The 16,294-nt window shown below is 40.1% G+C and overlaps 3 long non-coding RNA genes across 3 annotated transcripts; all 3 read left to right on the top strand.

Annotated features, from left to right (window-relative positions):
* The first annotated feature begins 2,821 nt into the window (after positions 1-2,821).
* LOC128437225 (uncharacterized) lies at positions 2,822-3,534 on the top strand. The gene is made up of 2 exons (XR_008338180.1): positions 2,822-2,925; positions 3,386-3,534. It is a non-coding gene; the product is annotated as an uncharacterized LOC128437225 (long non-coding RNA).
* Positions 3,535-9,248: 5,714 nt separating this feature from the next.
* LOC128437246 (uncharacterized) lies at positions 9,249-9,961 on the top strand. The gene is made up of 2 exons (XR_008338183.1): positions 9,249-9,352; positions 9,813-9,961. It is a non-coding gene; the product is annotated as an uncharacterized LOC128437246 (long non-coding RNA).
* Positions 9,962-15,503: 5,542 nt separating this feature from the next.
* Positions 15,504-16,214, top strand: LOC128437511 (uncharacterized). The gene is made up of 2 exons (XR_008338222.1): positions 15,504-15,605; positions 16,066-16,214. It is a non-coding gene; the product is annotated as an uncharacterized LOC128437511 (long non-coding RNA).
* The last annotated feature ends 80 nt before the right edge of the window (positions 16,215-16,294 follow it).

A 16,294-nucleotide genomic window follows, 5' to 3' on the forward strand; every position in this document is an offset into this window, starting at 1 on the left:
CTGTGAGATCTTTTCATCATTATCAGATCTCTCCATTGTGATCTGCTCTTTGAGGTCCTGGATTTGTTTGAGGAGAAGCTTTTCCTGGTCAAAGTCCACTGGATGGCTCTTGGCAGGCGAAGCATGAAAGAAGGCTGTCTGCTTCATCTTGTTGTTGCAATGCTCTAACTCCGCGATCTTTCTGTTGAGACACAGTATAGCTTGGGTTTTTTCTTTAATAATGGCCTTCTTTTTAGATACTACATTCATTAAAAGCTCTGCCTTCTTTTTATAGAGTGATCCCTCTATGATCTCTCGAATGCGGGGCACATTTTGGGAGCTGGCGATAAGGGTATGAATTAATTTTTTCAGGATCTCCTTCTCTGCTTTTTCTTGTTCGTATTTTCCCTCCATACACTGAAGGTCCATCTGAAGATTCTTAATAAGAATTCTTATCTCTGCAGAAAGGGAACTCCCCCCCTTAATGGTCGCCACGTCACAATTGCCTGGATAATGTCGTTGAGTTTGGAGCAGATGGTCCGGGGGGATTCCTGGTAACTTGTTCACTGTTGCCATCTTGCTAGAGAATATAAGCTCTTCTTCTTGTATGGTCGGCAGTTGGCAAGTAAGTAAAGTGTAGTACAGCAACATCGGGTACACATGACAAGTTAATTCTGTCATCAAAGGAGAGTAGACTCTAAAGAAATGATTCCAAAGATTATAGGAGTTAACACTTCTTTGAACTTTTCAATCATTTCCTGTATTTCAATGAACAAGAAGCAGAAAGTTTTGATGGAATTAAAAGTAATTTAATAAGAATCTATGATTTCTACTTTTCTACATATTCAACAATTTCAACATTTTCTTGAATAAACTTAGTCATTAAAGACCTAGCTGCTAGTTAGTGAAGCGGAGGAAGAAGAGGCAGATCCAGTGGATGGCACCAGTTCACCTTGACGGTGGTTGAGACTTTTATTCTGGGTTCCTTTGTGAGCCTGCAGAGAGGTGGCATCATGCACTGGATTTTCATATGGTCTCTTTTTCAATATTGATCGATGATTTACTGATCAGTAAACAAGAATAAATACGCAGTTTATCAAGGGGCTAAAAGTGTCGTGTTCAGAGCTTCTCTATCGAAGCTAATTCTCGTCTGTGCTAATCTCTCTCTCTCTCTCTCGCTCTCTCTCTCTCTCTCTCTCTCTCATGTTAGTTTTTCAAACAGACGGAATCTGTCACAAGTCATTTGTCAAACTGAGATAGAAGCAGGGAAAAAAACAAATACAAAGTCAAACGTTTTTCATCCAATAACTAAACAGTTTTCTGCTCACAAATAGAAAACCTTCACATTTAAAATGCTTCATATTAAACTGAAGAATGTGATCATCTCACCATCAGCGGCAGTTGGAATTAGCTGATGAGTTTTAATATAAAGAACGATTATTATCTTTTTTGTTGACCACACCAACAAAGTCACCCAATCGCTGCAGTATAGGTCATAAACCCTGTTTCCTCCTCCAGGGACAGTTCCTGGTGCTGGCTGGACTCCGGAGGTACGTGTGTGTGCAGGCTGGTCTCATCACAATTTCGTAGGAAATGCTACTAAAAGTAAAGCACCAAAATTCGTATGAAGCAGGGGCTGGAGAGCCGTGGGTTGCCGACCCCTGTGTGGAACCGAATTTGTATGATGTATTGGACATTTTTGTGTCTCCTGTGGCAGCAGTGTCCATCACTTTTAGCTGTCCTCTGGAAACACTTCCGTTGTCGTTTCTCCTCTATTTGCAGTGCGTTTCTCTATTTGCAGGGCGGTGCTGCGCGTTTGTGTATTTGCTGCGCACTTTTTGTATTTGCTGCGCATTTCTGTAATGTGTTGTGTTGTGTTGTGAAATGATGAAGATGTTTTCTTACTTTGCTTGTGTTTTGTCAACTTGCATGTGTTTTCTTAAGTTGCTGTGCGTTGAGCTCTCAGGGCCACTGTAGAAAACTCATTAGAACTACAAAAGATGGGAACAACACACACACACACATACAGAAACGCCATTCAATTTGTAGTTCTCTGTATTGTTCTTCCTGGTTTAGATTAGGGTTGTGAAAATAGGGTTTAGAAAACCTATTAGCGGTTTGTTATTTTAACCATGAATGAAAATATTTAAACTGAAACACACATATCTCGACATAGATATCAGCAACACACATTTTCGTTATGAAACATTGCTAAAATATAGCGTTTTCTACCAGTAATACAGCAATCTCCGCCATCTTGCTTTATCAGGGCGCTGCGGAGGTCCGAAAATGTAGCGCTAAAAATTCGTATGATTCATTACGGAAATTTGGACATTACTGTTAGTACGATATCTTACGAAACGTTTCATGATACCACGTTGCCAGAGTGATATTAATGCAGGATCCTGTATCGTGTTGGCATCTGATAGTTTTTACCTTCTTTTTAACCTGTTAAAGTGTCTTTTTAGTAGTTTTTCCTTACTCTTGTTGAGGGTTAAGAACAGAGGATGTCTCACCATGTTAAAACCCTATGAGACCAATTATATTTGTGAATATGGGCTATACAAATAAAATGATTGATTGATTTAGATTCTGTGTTTTTATCATTTCCTTCTTGTAACTCACTGGTTGCATGGAAGCTGGGGACTGGGAGGAGGAGGAGGAGGAGGAGGAAGAGAAGGAATAAAACAGAACCTTCATGGAAACGCCCCACTGCAGATTTATTACTGAGCTGCATGTAGATAATAAAAGGTAAATTGTCTCGCAAATGATGAGCATCACCACAGGGCCAAGCAGGCAGCCCAAAACAAACAGGTTTTAGAACGGGCACTGCACCACTTTGCAGATTGGACCTTCTTCATCCTCTGGGTTGTTTCTGAACTAGCCTCACCATGCTAGTGTGTCATCACAGGGCAGCACAGGGGGCCGTACCGCTGTGGGGCGGAGGTGTGTTACGGTTTGATGGAGGAGATGGACCCAGGATGCAGAGGTTGTTAACAAAAAGGGGATTTAATATTAAAAAGGCTTTAAACAAGAAAGAAACAAAACAGGAACACTACACTAGTTAAACAGGTGACAAAGCGCACAGAGAACAACGAAGCAGGAGAAGCTGGTCGAGACAGCAAGCACAGACAAACCATATCTATACTTGTGGAAACGGGCAGACAAACCAGTACAAACCGACAAAGGGCTTGGGGAACACAGAGGCTTAAATAGACACAGAGGGAAGGCAGGAACAATTACAAACAGGTGAACCACATGAGGATTGGAGAAGACAATCAACGAACAGGAAGTGAGACACCGAGAAGCTGAAACAAGACACAGTGACAGCGGGGCTACAAAATAAAACAGGAAATAGAAAACACAAGACAGAAAACCATAAACATAAATGACTGAGCGTCACAAGGTGTTGTGGCTAAACAAGAAGCCTTGTTAATAAAAGTGTTGATGTGGCGCTATAGTGGCCTGTATCCTCCTCCTTTCAGACTGGGCTTTCACACAGGGAGAGGTTGTGCAGTGGGAATAACTTTAAATAAACATTCAAAGTCATTACTACCTGCTCCTGTCTGAGTGTTTGATTCTTTATTACATTACAGGATTACTATTAAACTGCTTAAACGATTTCCATGTAATGTTTGTGAAGGGAAGAGGAATGAGGACCGAGTGAAGAAGCCATAGATTTAGAGCAGGTCCAGGAATTTTATTTCCTCTTCTTTAACATGGGTGGAGGTTTGGACTAATTTAAGACTTAACATTTTCTCATCTTAGCAAATGGACAATAATGAAATTCAGAACTTAATCAGAATGAATGAATGGTTTATTATTATGGAATTAAGACAGTTTTATATCAACGGTTCAGTCGTTAGCATCTGTGAAAGCAAATTTGCGTTTTGAGCGTTAAAGAATATATAAAGAAATATATTTAAAGATTTTAAATTGGAAATAAATCTAGGTTTGATAAGGGGTTTTAGATTGTTTTCCTTTTGGGTTCAAACAGGTTTGTGTGATGCATACTGGTCTTCATGTTCATGTGGAGCTGGTAACCAAGGTACTTTATGATGCTGCTGGGATTTTAAACACATGGCAAGAATACATAGTTTTACATCTAGGATGTCACATTCAGAACAAGTCACATCTCATAAACACATTAAAGTTCTCACAACTGCCAACCAAACACTGAGATGCCACTAGAGGTTGTTGTTTCAGAAGTTTAAGGTCTGAAAGTCTCCTTTCTCTTCTGAATAAAGGTTATAGTTATGTTTCACTTTTCTTATAGATTTTGAATTCTATCTCAAAAACCTTTGACTCTGTTTCAATAAAAATAATAAATGCTTTTTTTTCACAACTGTTTTTCCATTAATGTTGCATAGGTGAATTTTGCCAACCTCTACACTGCCAAGAACTCCATAACCTTCACTGTTCATTATATAATCATTAATAGTAAATATTGAGATTTCTAATTAAACTAGATCTAAATGAGACTGATCTTTACAGTTTTATTGCCACATCTTTTATGAATTAAAATTACAAATTGTCTTATTCTTAATTGATGATTGTACTGACTTTTCATTAATAATGTCATTATTCTTAACTGACAACTTTATCATTTTAATTAATAATTTTATAATTTTATGAATAGGTTTATTATTTTAACAATCATAATTTATGATTATTAATAATAAGCCAACATCAAGTCTACCTATTATTGCACAACATGAGTGAAGCGGAGGAAGAAGAGGCAGATCCAGTGGATGGCACTAGTTCACCTTCACGTTGGTTAACATCTTCCAATAAACCAAACGAAGAAGAAGTAGAACTTGTCCCAGTTAGTGGCAAACAAGTGTCAACACAGGAATGTACATAATATATTTTTTGTTTTTTATTGATTGAAAAAATAAAGAATCATTTGTAAGAGCACAAAGAGAAAATCCACAGAAGCACATTCAGAGCATCTAGTGACAATTAGGATTTGCAGTCATTTATGTCATATTACATGTTATAATATGACATGTTATATTTTATATGTCAGTAGATGACGTTTAATCCAATGCGATTTACAATAAGTGCATCAACCATGAGGGTACAAAGCCAGAGCAGCAAGCATCATGTAAGACAGGTCAAGGTCGTCCAAGAGGCGGTGGAAGCAGCTGGAGATGCTCAAAGGCTTCTTCCGACTTTTGCTCAAATTCTTTTTCTTTTCGCCCACTTCCACGGTTTCAGGAAATGAAGAAATCTTTTCCACCCTTTTTTGATCTTTTTTGTCTTTGGTTTTTCATCCACTGTGACCTCTGGTTCCTCAACTGAGACCTCTGGTTCATCTCCGGAGACCTCGGATTCATCTCCGGAGATCTCTGGTTCATCTCCGGAGACCTCTAGTTCATCTCCAGAGACCTCTAGTTCATCTCCAGAGACCTCTGGTTCATCTCCGGAGACCTCTTGTTCATCTCCGGAGACCTCTTGTTCATCTCCGGAGACCTCTTGTTCATCTCCGGAGACCTCGGATTCATCTCCGGAGACCTCTGGTTCATCTCCGGAGACCTCTGGTTCATCTCCGGAGACCTCTGGTTCATCTCCGGAGACCTCTGGTTCATCTCCGGAGATCTCTGGTTCATCTCCGGAGACCTCTGGTTCATCTCCGGAGACCTCTGGTTCATCTCCGGAGACCTCTGGTTCATCTCCGGAGACCTCTGGTTCATCTCCGGAGACCTCTGGTTCATCTCCGGAGATCTCTGGTTCATCTCCGGAGACCTCTTGTTCATCTCCAGAGACCTCGGATTCATCTCCAGAGACCTCTAGTTCATCTCCAGAGACCTCTGGTTCATCTCCAGAGACCTCTGATTCATCTCCGGAGACCTCTAGTTCATCATTTGAGACCTTTGGCTTATGGTCCGAGAATTTTAATCCATTGTCTTTGTCCTGCAAGATCTTCTGTTCATATCCAAAGATCTTCTGTGGCCTGTTTTCATTGAATGGATGAACTTCCTTTAATCCTGTTAGCTTCCGGTTATTAAATCTGCTAGAATTAATAAATTGTTCTATATTAGAAATAGAGTTCTGCTGCTCCATCTCCATGTCTTTGATTTTATCCGCAGAAGCCGCAGACGTCCTCAGCTCCATTTGAAGCTGCTCTTTGAGGTCCTGGATCTTCTTTTGATACTCAGAGATCTTTTGTTTATCCTCTGAGATCTTCTGTTCATACCCAGATAACTTCTTTTGTTCTTTGGAGATCTTTTGTTCATACTGTGAGATCTTTTCATCATTATCAGATCTCTCCATTGTGATTTGCTCTTTGAGGTCCTGGATTTGTTTGAGGAGAAGCTTTTCCTGGTCAAAGTCCACTGGATGGCTCTTGGCAGGCGAAGCATGAAAGAAGGCTGTCTGCTTCATCTTGTTGTTGCAATGCTCTAACTCCGCGATCTTTCTGTTGAGACACAGAATAACTTGGGTTTTTTCTTTAATAATGGCCTTCTTTTTAGATACTACAATCGTTAAAAGCTCTGCCTTCTTTTTATAGAGTGATCCCTCTATGATCTCTCGAATGCGGGGCACATTTTGGGAGCTGGTGATAAGGGTATGAATTAATTTTTTCAGGATCTCCTTCTCTGCTTTTTCTTGTTCGTATTTTCCCTCCATACACTGAAGGTCCATCTGAAGATTCTTAATAAGAATTCTTATCTCTGCAGAAAGGGAACTCCCCCCCTTAATGGTCGCCAAGTCACATCTGCCTGGATAATGTCGTTGAGTTTGGAGCAGATGGTCCTGGGGGATTCCTGGTAACTTGTTCACTGTTGCCATCTTGCTAGAGAATATAAGCTCTTCTTCTTGTATGGTCGGCAGTTGGCAAGTAAGTAAAGTGTAGTACAGCAACATCGGGTACACATGACAAGTTAATTCTGTCATCAAAGGAGAGTAGACTCTAAAGAAATGATTCCAAAGATTATAGGAGTTAACACTTCTTTGAACTTTTCAATCATTTCCTGTATTTCAATGAACAAGAATCAGAAAGTTTTGATGGAATTAAAAGTAATTTAATAAGAATCTATGATTTCTACTTTTCTACATATTCAACAATTTCAACATTTTCTTGAATAAACTTAGTCATTAAAGACCTAGCTGCTAGTTAGTGAAGCGGAGGAAGAAGAGGCAGATCCAGTGGATGGCACCAGTTCACCTTGACGGTGGTTGAGACTTTTATTCTGGGTTCCTTTGTGAGCCTGCAGAGAGGTGGCATCATGCACTGGATTTTCATATGGTCTCTTTTTCAATATTGATCGATGATTTACTGATCAGTAAATAAGAATAAATACGCAGTTTATCAAAGGGCTAAAAGTGTCGTGTTCAGAGCTTCTCTATCGAAGCTAATTCTCGTCTGTGCTTCTCTCTCTCTCTCTCTCTCTCTCGCTCTCTCTCTCTCATGTTAGTTTTTCAAACAGACAGAATCTGTCACAAGTCATTTGTCAAACTGAGATAGAAGCAGGGAAAAAAACAAATACAAAGTCAAACGTTTTTCATCCAATAACTAAACAGTTTTCTGCTCACAAATAGAAAACCTTCACATTTAAAATGCTTCATATTAAACTGAAGAATGTGATCATCTCACCATCAGCGGCAGTTGGAATTAGCTGATGAGTTTTAATATAAAGAACGATTATTATCTTTTTTGTTGACCACACCAACAAAGTCACCCAATCGCTGCAGTATAGGTCATAAACCCTGTTTCCTCCTCCAGGGACAGTTCCTGGTGCTGGCTGGACTCCGGAGGTACGTGTGTGTGCAGGCTGGTCTCATCACAATTTCGTAGGAAATGCTACTAAAAGTAATGCACCAAAATTCGTATGAAGCAGGGGCTGGAGAGCCGTGGGTTGCCGACCCCTGTGTGGAACCGAATTTGTATGATGTATTGGACATTTTTGTGTCTCCTGTGGCAGCAGTGTCCATCACTTTTAGCTGTCCTCTGGAAACACTTCCGTTGTCGTTTCTCCTCTATTTGCAGTGCGTTTCTCTATTTGCAGGGCGGTGCTGCGCGTTTGTGTATTAGCTGCGCACTTTTTGTATTTGCTGCGCATTTCTGTAATGTGTTGTGTTATGTTGTGAAATGATGAAGATGTTTTCTTACTTTGCTTGTGTTTTGTCAACTTGCATGTGTTTTCTTAAGTTGCTGTGCGTTGAGCTCTCAGGGCCACTGTAGAAAACTCATTAGAACTACAAAAGATGGGAACAACACACACACACACACACATACAGAAACGCCATTCAATTTGTAGTTCTCTGTATGGTTCTTCCTGGTTTAGATTAGGGTTGTGAAAATAGGGTTTAGAAAACATATTAGCGGTTTGTTTTTTTAACCATGAATGAAAATATTTAAACTGAAACACACATATCTCGACATAGATATCATCAAAACACATTTTCATTAAGAAACATTGCTAAAATATAGCGTTTTCTACCAGTAATACAGCAATCTCCGCCATCTTGCTTTATCAGGGCGCTGCGGAGGTCCGAAAATGTAGCGCTAAAAATTCGTATGATTCCTTACGGAAATTTGGACATTACTGTTAGTACGATATCTTACGAACCGTTTCATGAGACCACGTTGCCAGAGTAGGAGTGTACCTGGATCACAGTGCAGGTGTTCTGTCCTTCTACAGAGTCTCTGACTCCATGACTCTCCTGCACAGAGTCCAGACCACATTCACTCAGATGGTTTATTATAATCCTGGAGCCACAGTTAAGTTCCGTACACTCAAATAGACTCGATTCATTAAAAGCAGTGATTTAAACCTGGTGGATCCTGTGTCTTGCTGGCTGATCGTGATATTAATGCAGGATCCTGTATCATGTTGGCATCTGATAGTTTCTACCTTCTTTTTAACCTGTTAAAGTGTCTTTTTAGTAGTTTTTCCTTACTCTTGTTGAGGGTTAAGAACAGAGGAGGTCTCACCATGTTAAAACCAATTGTATTTGTGAATATGGGCTATACAAATAAAATGATTGATTGATTTAGATTCTGTGTTTTTATCATTTCCTTCTTGTAACTCACTGGTTGCATGGAAGCTGGGGACTGGGAGGAGGAGGAGGAGGAGGAAGAGGAGGAGGAGGAGGAGAAGGAATAAAACAGAACCTTCATGGAAACGCCCCACTGCAGATTTATTACTGAGCTGCATGTAGATGATAAAAGGTAAATTGTCTCGCAAATGATGAGCATCACCACAGGGCCAAGCAGGCAGCCCAAAACAAACAGGTTTTAGAACGGGCACTGCACCACTTTGCAGATTGGACCTTCTTCATCCTCTGGGTTGTTTCTGAACTAGCCTCACCATGCTAGTGTGTCATCACAGGGCAGCACAGGGGGCCGTACCGCTGTGGGGCGGAGGTGTGTTACGGTTTGATGGAGGAGATGGACCCAGGATGCAGAGGTTGTTAACAAAAAGGGGATTTAATATTAAAAAGGCTTTAAACAAGAAAGAAACAAAACAGGAACACTACACTAGTTAAACAGGTGACAAAGCGCACAGAGAACAACGAAGCAGGAGAAGCTGGTCGAGACAGCAAGCACAGACAAACCATATCTATACTTGTGGAAACGGGCAGACAAACGAGTACAAACCGACAAAGGGCTTGGGGAACACAGAGGCTTAAATAGACACAGAGGGAAGGCAGGAACAATTACAAACAGGTGAACCACATGAGGATTGGAGAAGACAATCAACGAACAGGAAGTGAGACACCGAGAAGCTGAAACAAGACACAGTGACAGCGGGGCTACAAAATAAAACAGGAACTAGAAAACACAAGACAGAAAACCATAAACATAAATGACTGAGCGTCACAAGGTGTTGTGGCTAAACAAGAAGCCTTGTTAATAAAAGTGTTGATGTGGCGCTATAGTGGCCTGTATCCTCCTCCTTTCAGACTGGGCTTTCACACAGGGAGAGGTTGTGCAGTGGGAATAACTTTAAATAAACATTCAAAGTCATTACTACCTGCTCCTGTCTGAGTGTTTGATTCTTTATTACATTACAGGATTACTATTAAACTGCTTCACCGATTTCCATGACATGTTTGTGAAGGGAAGAGGAATGAGGACCGAGTGAAGAAGCCATAGATTTAGAGCAGGTCCAGGAATTTTATTTCCTCTTCTTTAACATGGGTGGAGGTTTGGACTAATTTAAGACTTAACATTTTCTCATGTTAGCAAATGGACAATAATGAAATTCAGAACTTAATCAGAATGAATGAATGCTTTATTATTATGGAATTAAGACGAAGTTTTATATCAACGGTTCACAGTCGTTAGCATCTGTGAAAGCAAATTTGCGTTTTGAGCGGGAAAGAATATATAAAGAAATATATTTAAAGATTTTAAATTGGAAATCAATCTAGGTTTGATAAGGGGTTTTAGATTGTTTTCCTTTTGGGTTCAAACAAGTTTGTGTGATGCATTATGGTCTTCATGTTCATGTGGAGCTGGTAACCAAGGTACTTTATGATGCTGCCATTTTAAACACATGGCAAGAATACATAGTTTTACATCTAGGATGTCACATTCAGATCAAGTCACATCTCATAAACACATTAAAGTTCTCACAACTGCCAACCAAACACTGAGCTGCCACTAGAGGTCGTTGTTTCAGAAGTTTAAGGTCTGAAAGTCTCCTTTCTCTTCTGAATAAAGGTTATAGTTATGTTTCACTTTTCTTATAGATTTTAAATTCTATCTCAAAAACCTTTGACTCTGTTTCAATAAAGATAATATATGTTTTTTTTTCACAACTGTTTTTCCATTAATGTTGCATATGTGAATTTTACCAACCTCTACACTGCCAAGAACTCCATAACCTTCACTGTTCATTATATAATCATTAATAGTAAATATTGAGATTTCTAATTAAACTAGATCTAAATGAGGCTGATCTTTACAGTTTTATTGCCACATCTTTTATGAATTAAAATTACAAATTGTCTTATTCTTAATTGATGATTGTACTGTTTTTTCATTAATAATGTAATTATTCTTAACTGATAACTTTATTGTTTTAATTAATAATTTTATGAATAGGTTCATTATTTTAACAATCATAATTTATGATTATTAATAATAAGCCAACATCAAGTCTACCTATTATTGCACAACATGAGTGAAGTGGAGGAAGAAGAGGCAGATCCAGTGGATGGCACTAGTTCACCTTCACGTTGGTTAACATCTTCCAATAAACCAAACAAAGAAGAAGAAGTAGAACTTGTCTCAGTTAGTGGCAAACAAGTGTCAATACAGGAATGTACATAATATATTTTTTGTTTTTTATTGATTGAAAAAATATAGAATCATTTTTAAGAGCACAATCCAATGCGACTTACAATAAGTGCATCGACTATGAGGGTACAAAGCCAGAGCAGCAAGCATCAAGTAAGACAGGTCAAGGTCGTCCAAGAGGCGGTGGAGGCAGCTGGAGATGCTCGAAGGTTTAACTCATCACATCCCCCCCAAAGGCTTCTTCCGACTTCTGCTCAAATTCTTTTTCTTTTCGCCCACTTCCACGGTTTCAGGAAATGAAGAAATCTTTTCCACCCTTTTTTGATATTTTTTGTCTTTGGTTTTTCATCCACTGTGACCTCTGGTTGCTCGACTGAGACCTCTAGTTGATCTCCAGAGACCTCGGATTCATCTTCTGAGACCTCTAATTCATCTCCAGTGACCTCTGAGTCATCTCCAGAGACCTCTGAGTCACCTCCAGAGACCTCGGATTCATCTTCTGAGACCTCTAATTCATCTCCAGTGACCTCTGAGTCATCTCCAGAGACCTCTGATTCATCTCCAGAGACCTCTTGTTCATCTCCAGAGACCTCTGATTCATCTCCAGAGACCTCTGATTCATCTCCAGAGACCTCTTGTTCATCTCCAGAGATCTCTGATTCATCTCCAGTGACCTCTGAGTCATCTCCAGAGACCTCTGATTCATCTCCAGAGACCTCTTGTTCATCTCCGGAGACCTCTTGTTCATCTCCAGAGACCTCTAGTTCATCTCCAGAGACCTCGGATTCATCTCCAGAGACCTCTAGTTCATCTCCAGAGACCTCTGGTTCATCTCCGGAGACCTCTAGTTCATCATTTGAGACCTTTGGCTTATGGTCCGAGAATTTTAATCCATTGTCTTTGTCCTGCAAGATCTTCTGTTCATATCCAAAGATCTTCTGTGGCCTGTTTTCATTGAATGGATGAACTTCCTTTAATCCTGTTAGCTTCCGGTTATTAAAGCTGCTAGAATTTATAACTTGTTCTATATTAGAAATAGAGTTCTGGTGCTCCATCTCCATGTCTTTGATTTTATCCGCAGAAGCCGCAGACGTCCTCAGCTCCATTTGAAGCTGCTCTTTGAGGTCCTGGATCTTCTTTTCATACTCAGAGATCTTTTGTTTATCCTCTGAGATCTTCTGTTCATACCCAGATAACTTCTGTTCTTCCTTGGAGATCTTTTGTTCATACTGTGAGATCTTTTCATCATTATCAGATCTCTCCATTGTGATCTGCTCTTTGAGGTCCTGGATTTGTTTGAGGAGAAGCTTTTCCTGGTCAAAGTCCACTGGATGGCTCTTGGCAGGCGAAGCATGAAAGAAGGCTGTCTGCTTCATCTTGTTGTTGCAATGCTCTAACTCCGCGATCTTTCTGTTGAGACACAGAATAGCTTGGGTTTTTTCTTTAATAATGGCCTTCTTTTTAGATACTACATTCATTAAAAGCTCTGCCTTCTTTTTATAGAGTGATCCCTCTATGATCTCTCGAATGCGGGGCACATTTTGGGAGCTGGTGATAAGGGTATGAATTAATTTTTTCAGGATCTCCTTCTCTGCTTTTTCTTGTTCGTATTTTCCCTCCATACAGTGAAGGTCCATCTGAAGATTCTTAATAAGAATTCTTATCTCTGCAGAAAGGGAACTCCCCCCCTTAATAGTCGCCAAGTCACATCTGCCTGGATAATGTCGTTGAGTTTGGAGCAGATGGTCCTGGGGGATTCCTGGTAACTTGTTCACTGTTGCCATCTTGCTAGAGAATATAAGCTCTTCTTCTTGTATGGTCGGCAGTTGGCAAGTAAGTAATGTGTAGTACAGCAACATCGGGTACACATGACAAGTTAATTCTGTCATCAAAGGAGAGTAGACTCTAAAGAAATGATTCCAAAGATTATAGGAGTTAACACTTCTTTGAACTTTTCAATCATTTCCTGTATTTCAATGAACAAGAATCAGAAAGTTTTGATGGAATTAAAAGTAATTTAATAAGAATCTATGATTTCTACTTTTCTACATATTCAACAATTTCAACATTTTCTTGAATAAACTTAGTCATTAAAGACCTAGCTGCTAGTTAGTGAAGCGGAGGAAGAAGAGGCAGATCCAGTGGATGGCACCAGTTCACCTTGACGGTGGTTGAGACTTTTATTCTGGGTTCCTTTGTGAGCCTGCAGAGAGGTGGCATCATGCACTGGATTTTCATATGGTCTCTTTTTCAATATTGATCGATGATTTACTGATCAGTAAACAAGAATAAATACGCAGTTTATCAAGGGGCTAAAAGTGTCGTGTTCAGAGCTTCTCTATCGAAGCTAATTCTCGTCTGTGCTTCTCTCTCTCTCTCTCTCTCTCTCTCTCTCTCTCTCTCTCTCTCTCTCATGTTAGTTTTTCAAACAGACGGAATCTATCACAAGTCATTTGTCAAACTGAGATAGAAGCAGGGAAAAAAACAAATACAAAGTCAAACGTTTTTCATCCAATAACTAAACAGTTTTCTGCTCACAAATAGAAAACCTTCACATTTAAAATGCTTCATATTAAACTGAAGAATGTGATCATCTCACCATCAGCGGCAGTTGGAATTAGCTGATGAGTTTTAATATAAAGAACGATTAGTATCTTTTTTGTTGACCACACCAACAAAGTCACCCAATCGCTGCAGTATAGGTCATAAACCCTGTTTCCTCCTCCAGGGACAGTTCCTGGTGCTGGCTGGACTCCGGAGGTACGTGTGTGTGCAGGCTGGTCTCATCACAATTTCGTAGGAAATGCTACAAAAAGTAATGCACCAAAATTCGTATGAAGCAGGGGCTGGAGAGCCGTGGGTTGCCGACCCCTGTGTGGAACCGAATTTGTATGATGTATTGGACATTTTTGTGTCTCCTGTGGCAGCAGTGTCCATCACTTTTAGCTGTCCTCTGGAAACACTTCCGTTGTCGTTTCTCCTCTATTTGCAGTGCGTTTCTCTATTTGCAGGGCGGTGCTGCGCGTTTGTGTATTTTCTGCGCACTTTTTGTATTTGCTGCGCATTTCTGTAATGTGTTGTGTTATGTTGTGAAATGATGAAGATGTTTTCTTACTTTGCTTGTGTTTTGTCAACTTGCATGTGTTTTCTTAAGTTGCTGTGCGTTGAGCTCTCAGGGCCACTGTAGAAAACTCATTAGAACTACAAAAGATGGGAACAACACACACACACACACACATACAGAAACGCCATTCAATTTGTAGTTCTCTGTATGGTTCTTCCTGGTTTAGATTAGGGTTGTGAAAATAGGGTTTAGAAAACATATTAGCGGTTTGTTTTTTTAACCATGAATGAAAATATTTAAACTGAAACACACATATCTCGACATAGATATCATCAAAACACATTTTCATTAAGAAACATTGCTAAAATATAGCGTTTTCTACCAGTAATACAGCAATCTCCGCCATCTTGCTTTATCAGGGCGCTGCGGAGGTCCGAAAATGTAGCGCTAAAAATTCGTATGATTCCTTACGGAAATTTGGACATTACTGTTAGTACGATATCTTACGAACCGTTTCATGAGACCACGTTGCCAGAGTAGGAGTGTACCTGGATCACAGTGCAGGTGTTCTGTCCTTCTACAGAGTCTCTGACTCCATGACTCTCCTGCACAGAGTCCAGACCACATTCACTCAGATGGTTTATTATAATCCTGGAGCCACAGTTAAGTTCCGTACACTCAAATAGACTCGATTCATTAAAAGCAGTGATTTAAACCTGGTGGATCCTGTGTCTTGCTGGCTGATCGTGATATTAATGCAGGATCCTGTATCGTGTTGGCATCTGATAGTTTCTACCTTCTCTTTAACCTGTTAAAGTGTCTTTTTAGTAGTTTTCCTTACTCTTGTTGAGGGTTAAGAACAGAGGATGTCTCACCATGTTAAAACCCTGTGAGACCAATTATATTTGTGAATATGGGCTATACAAATAAAATGATTGATTGATTTAGATTCTGTGTTTTTATCATTTCCTTCTTGTAACTCACTGGTTGCATGGAAGCTGGGGACTGGGAGGAGGAGGAGGAGGAAGAGGAGGAGGAGAAGGAATAAAACAGAACCTTCATGGAAACGCCCCACTGCAGATTTATTACTGAGCTGCATGTAGATAATAAAAGGTAAATTGTCTCGCAAATGATGAGCATCACCACAGGGCCAAGCAGGCAGCCCAAAACAAACAGGTTTTAGAACGGGCACTGCACCACTTTGCAGATTGGACCTTCTTCATCCTCTGGGTTGTTTCTGAACTAGCCTCACCATGCTAGTGTGTCATCACAGGGCAGCACAGGGGGCCGTACCGCTGTGGGGCGGAGGTGTGTTACGGTTTGATGGAGGAGATGGACCCAGGATGCAGAGGTTGTTAACAAAAAGGGGATTTAATATTAAAAAGGCTTTAAACAAGAAAGAAACAAAACAGGAACACTACACTAGTTAAACAGGTGACAAAGCGCACAGAGAACAACGAAGCAGGAGAAGCTGGTCGAGACAGCAAGCACAGACAAACCATATCTATACTTGTGGAAACGGGCAGACAAACGAGTACAAACCGACAAAGGGCTTGGGGAACACAGAGGCTTAAATAGACACAGAGGGAAGGCAGGAACAATTACAAACAGGTGAACCACATGAGGATTGGAGAAGACAATCAACGAACAGGAAGTGAGACACCGAGAAGCTGAAACAAGACACAGTGACAGCGGGGCTACAAAATAAAACAGGAAATAGAAAACACAAGACAGAAAACCATAAACATAAATGACTGAGCGTCACAAGGTGTTGTGGCTAAACAAGAAGCCTTGTTAATAAAAGTGTTGATGTGGTGCTATAGTGGCCTGTATCCTCTTCCTTTCAGACTGGGCTTTCACACAGGGAGAGGTTGTGCAGTGGGAATAACTTTAAATAAACATTCAAAGTCATTACTACCTGCTCCTGTCTGAGTGTTTGATTCTTTATTACATTACAGGATTACTATTAAACTGCTTGACTGATTTCCATGACATGT

The sequence above is a fragment of the Pleuronectes platessa genome, chromosome 3 (assembly GCF_947347685.1).
Source record: "Pleuronectes platessa chromosome 3, fPlePla1.1, whole genome shotgun sequence".
Taxonomy (NCBI): Eukaryota; Metazoa; Chordata; class Actinopteri; order Pleuronectiformes; family Pleuronectidae; genus Pleuronectes; species Pleuronectes platessa.